This window comes from Zalophus californianus, chromosome 9 (genome assembly GCF_009762305.2).
Source record: "Zalophus californianus isolate mZalCal1 chromosome 9, mZalCal1.pri.v2, whole genome shotgun sequence".
Lineage (NCBI taxonomy): Eukaryota > Metazoa > Chordata > Mammalia > Carnivora > Otariidae > Zalophus > Zalophus californianus.
The window spans coordinates 89,653,825-89,661,121 of NC_045603.1; the positions used below are offsets into that span (position 1 = coordinate 89,653,825).

General features: G+C 34.9%; 1 non-coding gene across 1 annotated transcript; it reads right to left on the minus strand.

Moving 5' to 3' along the window:
• Nucleotides 1-7,189: 7,189 nt before the first annotated feature.
• On the minus strand, nt 7,190-7,297 carry LOC113923210. The gene has a single exon (XR_003520217.1). It is a non-coding gene; the product is annotated as a U6 spliceosomal RNA (small nuclear RNA).

Sequence of the window (7,297 nt, forward strand, 5' to 3'; positions counted from 1 at the left end):
AACTTATGGATAATTTCACATGATGTTCAGAAATGTTTTGTCAGGATGGTTTAAAATCATAAGCAGTGTGTTGCATTGCTTTTGTTGTTTGCTTTATCTTTTTGTTTTCTTGTCCCACTCCAGTCGAGAAAGTTCAGGAGTAATCATCTTCATGCCAACAGTTTGAATAGACAAAATATACAAATAAGATAGCTAACAATTTCAAGAAGTTAAAAGAAGTCAAAACAGAACTATTACACAGATCTGAAATCACTAGTGGTGGGAGCCACCATGTGGCTTTCTACACACATGAGAGAAACCTTAGAATTTCACTCCTATACTCTGTTCTGCTTAGGTGGATTTTATACTGGGAGGAAATCAGAGACAAACCTTGCATGCAATACTGCTGAACTCTATCCTGCAATTTCCCAGAAACTGGTTCTCTGCTTGCCAGACCCCCTAACTGTATATTCTCATTCTTAGAGACTTTTCTGGAACCTTATGGGAAAATTATCAAAATATGTCATCACTTCTAGGAGAAAAAAAGTGAGGCTTTTGTGATTTGGGCACCATCTGCCCAGCCACCCTGCTCCCTGATGTAACCAACTTTATTTATCCATTCAATAAGCAGTTATCGAGCAGCAACCAGGTGCCCGGCATATGCTATGTTGCCAAGAGGAATACAAAAGAAATGTTAAACACAGTTTCTGACCTCAGAGAGTTTCATGTCTGATTGTGGAGAAAAACACAGTTTTGTGAAGCAGCTAAATTACAGTGCATAACAGTGTACAACAGCACAAAAAGGGGACATTTCTATCATCCTAGAGAGTTCTGTAAGACAGCTCTGTGTCATACTCAGTTATAGCAAGATCAACCCAAGAGAAGTGCAGGACTCAGGGTGAAAAGGGAGCTCAGCTCAAATCACAAGAAGCTTACATTAAGGGTCAGTAACTCAAAGCAGAAATAATTCCTTCATGGAAATCCCATGACGGGTCCAAAGTTCATTTCAGCACTTCTTGAAGCCCACATATCATAGAGAACTTTTCTTCATCAAAAGGATGAACCAATTAGTATAAGAGACATAGGATATAAGAAGGTAGGAAAATGAAATCAACTAGCTTATGAGCTAACTTATTTGGAGATGCCGCATACACAATGTGAAGTGGTATAAAAATTTAGCAATGCCCAAGGGCAAGAAAATAAAAACTAGAGAAAGGAAGCAGTTTATGGGTTTGACAGAAATTCTATCTTGCAAACAACTGTTGATCAGCAGACACAATATCTTGTGTCTTAGATCACTGTAAGCTCAGGGTGATTTATTTGCAAGAAGAGTAAAAAGAAATCTAAACTAAATGACTGGAAGGGAAAAGGTACTAATGGGAGCAGGAGGGGGATGTTGAAGGGGTTCTGCAGATGAAGTTACTCATGCAGCCCCATAATGCTGGAAAAGTAGAAAGCTGAGGAAGAAAAATTTAGAAGTAAGAAACATTTCTTATACTCTATCTCCAATGACCAGGGATTACCAAGAACCCCTTAACTTCTACCACTTTAAGACAATGTAACCTCTCTTTTTTTAAAAATCATATTGATATTAAATGATATTAAAATCATAAGGATATTAATTTTAGTAGTCAATACGTTAGAAACAGTTCAACTCTCAGGTGTAATCTCGGCTATTCAAATAATGTGTGATCCCAATTACAGTCGTTAATTTTTTTAGCCACAAAATGTATATGTGCCCCAAAATACTTCCAACCTTTTTTATAAATACATAATCATTTTTTTATTCCTGTCTTTACCTAAAGAAGCAGTATTTAAAGATGGATGATCAGATGCAAATGATTGGCCAACACAGACAGAAAAAATCTAAATTCTTCCCCTTGTGGCAGGCTATTTTACTGGTGGCCTTTAAAGCATGTGCTCATAACATGCACATGCTTGAATAGTCCTTTACCACTCTAGGCTTGGCCATGTGATTTGGTTCAGCCAATAAGCCAGTGGCAAGTGTGACACAATCAGAAGTGTGATAAAACCCAAGCTAGAGGGGAGACTGATGGAGGAAAGAACCTGGAAGATGAGGAGCCATCTTGGATGTGCCAGCCCTAGCAAACTCCTAATTAAATACAGCTACGTGAGTGACCTCATAGATCTTAAGCATTTTATCACAAAAAGAAAAAAAAAAGAGTTCACTATGTTAACTACCTGAAGTGATGGGCATGTTAATTATCTTGATCTTGGTAACCATTCTACAATATAGATGTTCATCAAATCATCACACTGTACACTTTAAATATACACAGTTATGCTTTTCAATTTTTCCTCAATAAAATTAAAAAAAGAAAGAAAGAAAAGAAAACCACCCAGCTGAGCACAGTCAAGCCAAATTTGCTTCCAATTTCCACCCTGACTCACAGTGTGATCAAATGTTATCACGATAAAAATCTTAAAAGTATAAAAATGTGTTTGTTTTACTTAAACTACAATTCTGAAGATAATCCAGAGTGCCAACTCCCTATTTTTTAATGGCTATGTTCCTTAGTTTCACTAAAAGGACAAGTCTAATATTTCTTATTGGTGGAGAAATAAAGATAGAATGTTTCTTCTTTGAACAAACTAGTACTTTCAGATTTTATTGGATTTTTTAACCTTTATGGAATTTTTAAAAATTTTAGGAACTCAAAAGGGACTTAGAGCTTTTAATAAACAACATTTTTAAAAGTTAACATTAGCCTCTATATTCTAGTGAAGAGAAGTAAGTAGAATGATCTTGAGGGGCAAAAGTCTCAATACATGTACTTTTGGCCTCAGAATACACTTTTTTCCATCTGGCTAATCATCAATTTCTTCATTAGTAGTAGTTTGTATGGTTCTTCATTAGTCATTTGAATTGCTCACGTACAGTTCTGTTCATCATTTTTTTCTTTATAGGACTTCGTTGTATTAGTTGTCCTTTATTTATATGTAATCCCAAATTAAGAACAGGAAAATAAAAGATGATATTTCTTTATAATTTTGCTCTTATTAAAGCCTTAAAAACATATGACCTGTGTTATATTATGTTGTTTTTCAGAATTTAATGCAACTTCTAAAGTCAGTTAGACAATGAAACTATTTAATAGCAATCCTCCAAAAAGGCTTATGTGGTCAAGCAAATTGGAGAAACGTTCTGTATTCTATAGATTAAAGATTAATATATTAAAGTCTCTGAGGAAGAAACCATATTAATTTTGTTCAAATTTACATGGCTACAGAATTGTTTTTTGCACACTAGCTCATAATTGTTCAAGAAACAGTGTGCTTTCAGGAATCTTAAAATGGTAAAAGTCAAGTGGACCTCTTTGTTTTATTCTACCCAGAATTATCTTTATCAGCTGTACTTTGGGGGTAAATATTTATTAAAAGCTCTATCAAAGTCCCTTTTGAGTTCCTATAATTTTTTAAATTCCATAAAGTTTAAAAAGTCCAATAAAGTCTGAAAGTACTAGCTGGTTCAAAGAAGAAACATTCTACCTTTATTTATCCTCCAATAGGAAATATCAGAGTTGTCCTTCTAGTGAAACTAAGGAACAGAGCCATTAAAAAATACAGAGTAGGCTAGTGGGTATTTACCACAAAGATACAAATGTAGGGATCCGAAGGGATATGCGCACCCCAATGTTTATAGCAGCAATGTCCAATAGTCAAACTGTGGAAAGAGCCAAGATGTCCATCGACAGATGAATGGATAAAGAAGATGTGGTATATATACACAATGGAATATTATGCAGCCATCAAAAGGAAGGAGATCTTGCCATTTGCAATGACATGGATGGAACTGGAGGGTGTCATGCTGAGTGAAATAAGTCAATCAGAGAAACACATGTATCATATGACCTCACTGATATGAGGAATTCTTAATCTCAGGAAACAAACTGAGGGTTGCTGGAGTGGTGGGGGGTGGGAGGGATGGGGTGGCTGGGTGATAGACATTGGGGAGGGTATGTGCTATGGTGAGCATTGTGGATTGTGTAAGACTGTTGAATCACAGATCTGTACCTCTGAAACAAATAATGCAATATATGTTAAGGAAAAAAAAAAGAAGACGAAGATAGCAGGAGGGGAAGAATGAAGGGGAGTACGTCGGAGGGGGAGACGAACCATGAGAGACGATGGAGTCTGAAAAACAAACTGAGGGTTCTAGAGGGGAGGGGCGTGGGGGAATGGGTTAGCCTGGTGATGGGTATTAGGGAGGGCACGTTCTGTGTGGAGCACTGGGTGTTATGCACAAACAATGAATCATGGAACACTACATCAAAAACTAATGATGTAATGTATGGTGATTAACATAACAATAAAAAATGTAAAAAAAGAAAAAATAGAGTAGGCATTCTGGATTATCTTCAGGATTGTAGTTTAAGGAAAACAAATACATTTTTATACTTTTAAGATTTTATCATGATAACATATGATCACACTGTGAGTCAGGGTGGAAACTGGGAAGTGACTTTGGCTTGAAATCAAGAGTCTCATGCTCTACTGACTGAGCCAGCCGGGTGCCCCCTTTATAATGGTATATAATATATGGACTGTGGAATAGATAATAATATTTTATTGTGTTAAATTTTCTGATTTTGAGACTCAGAACACACACTAAAGTATTTAAGGATGAAATGGCATTATTTCTTCAATGTATTTTCAAATATTTGAAGGAAAATATGCATATATGTATAAATATAGAGAAAAATAGAAGAGAATGATAAAGTAAATGGGGCAACATAAAGAATTGGCAAATTTAGGTATATGTTATATAAGAGTTCCTTATACTATTCTAGTAAATTCTCATAATTTTGAAACTATATCAAAATGGATTTTTTAAAAAGTTTCACTGTAGCTAAAACTAAGTGTTCTCAAATTTCTCACCAAAAATTTAATGCTGGGCTATAATCTGATTCAGAGTAATCAAGACAATATATGTAAAAAAAAAGTGGTTTGGAATCTATTATGCCAACTGAAAATTTAAAAGGTAATTTTTTAGATATAAATATCTTTATGGAGGATAATTATACACTTGAGAGTTGAACAATATAGGTTAAACCAATTATAAATATTCAGTGACATAAAGATTATTTCTTTTTTGATGAAATAAAACCAAGAAAACATATAAAGTACCATTTTCCGAAAATCCATGAGGAGGTGATAAATTAGACATGTAATGAAGTAAGTATGTGATCTGAAGTCAGAAGACACAAATTCAAATTTATTTCCCACAAGTGTGGGGCTTTGAGAGAGTCAACTAACCTTCCTGAGCACCAGTTTCCTAATCTGTAAAAAATTCTACTCATAATACAAGCCTCATTAATGAGGAAAAAAGTGAGTAAAATAAAGAAAATTGACAGCACATTGCCTTATGTGGAGCAAACAGAAACTCTGTCAAGCATAGTATCTCAGCCATGTAAATATAATGTTCTAGCCATCTCACACATGCCGGTTAGTTCCCAAGTTATTGGACCTAACAAGAAATTCCTTCTAAACTGTGAGGCAAAAAATGAGGCATGAGAAATATGTTTCCTGGTGACGGGGAAGGTGTGAGAGTTGAAGAGAAACAAATGAAAGAAGCTCTGGTTTATAGGATCATCCTACCAAAGAATTATCAGTAGGGACTCCAGATATTCTGACCTAAACATCTTTTTGTGCCATGACCTCCCATCTTTGGATTTTTTTTAATCTCTTTCTTTGAGATAAATTTGGAGCAACATTTCAGATCACATATTTTGTAAAATTATGTAAATGTTCTTTTTCTGACGACTTATGCATCTGAAAGTGTACTTTAATGGCTTTTACACAAGAAATACAAATTGTTTAGATATGAAATCCTTAGATCACCATGTTACCCTTTCAAAGTTCTTAGATAATTTTCACTGTTTTATAATATCTGCAGGGCAATATCTAAAGCTATCTAGATACATTTTTCCTTTGTGAATAATCCTTTCTTTTCCCTTTCCACTTATTTGGATACTTGACAGTTTGTTTTTATTTTATTTTATTAATTTTTTAAATTTTAATTCCAGTGTAGTTAACATACAGTGTTATATTAGTTTCAGGTGTACAATATAGTGACAGACAGTTCTATACATTGTTCAGTGCTCATCATGATAAATGTATTCTTTAATCTCCATCACCTATTTTACCCATTCCTCCCCCACACATATACTCAACTCCCTTCTGGTAAACATTAATTTGTTCTCTATAGTTGGGAGTCTGTTTCTTGGTTTGTCTCTCTCTCTCTCTTTTTTTCCTCTGTTCATTTGTTTTGTTTCTTAAATTCCACATATGAGTGAAATCATAGGTATTTGTCTTTCTCTGACTTATTTTGCTTCACAGTTTTGCTTAGCTCTAGCTCCATCCATGTCTGTGCAAATGGCAAAATTTCATTCTTTTTTATGGCTGAATAACATTTTATTTCATTATGTATACATCACATCTTCTTTATCCATTCATCTATCAGTGGACACTTGGGCTGCTTCCATAATTTGACTATTGTAAATAATGCTGCCATAAACATAGGGGTACATATATTCTTGTGAATTAGTGTTTTTGTATTCTTTGGGTAAATACCCAGTAGTGCAATTACTGATCAGAGGGTAGCTCTATTTTTAACTTTTTAAGGAACCTCCATTCTGTTTTCCACAGTGGCTGCTCCAGTTGGCATCCCCACCAACGGTGTGCAAGGATTCCTTTTCCTCCACATCCTCTCCAACACGTGTTTCTTGTGTTTTTGTTTTTAGCCATTCTGACAGGTGTGAGGTGATATCTCACTGTAGTTTTGATTTACATTTCCCTGATGATCAATGATGTTGAGCATTGTTTCATGTGTCTGTTGACCACCTGTATGTCTTCCTTAGAGAAATGTCTATCCATGTCTTCTGCCCATTTTTAATTGGATTATTTGTTTTTTGGTTGTTGAGTTTATATAAATTCTTTATGTATTTTGGATACTACCTTTTATCTGATATTTCATCTTCTCCCATTCAGTAGGTTATCGCTTAAATTTGTTTCCTTTGCTGTGCAGAAGTTTTTTGTTTTGATGTAGCCCCAGTAGTTTATTTTTGCTTTTGTTTCCTTTGCCTCAGGAGACATCTAGATAAATGTTGCCATGGCCGATGTCAAAGAAATTACTGCCTGTGCTCTTTTCTAGGATTTTTATGTTGTCTCACATTTAGGTCTTTTTTTTTCTTATATGGTATGCTTCACAAATTTGCATGCCATCCTTGTGCAGGGGCCATGATAATCTTCTCTGTATCATTCCAATTGTAGTATATGTGCCACCAAAGAGAGCCAC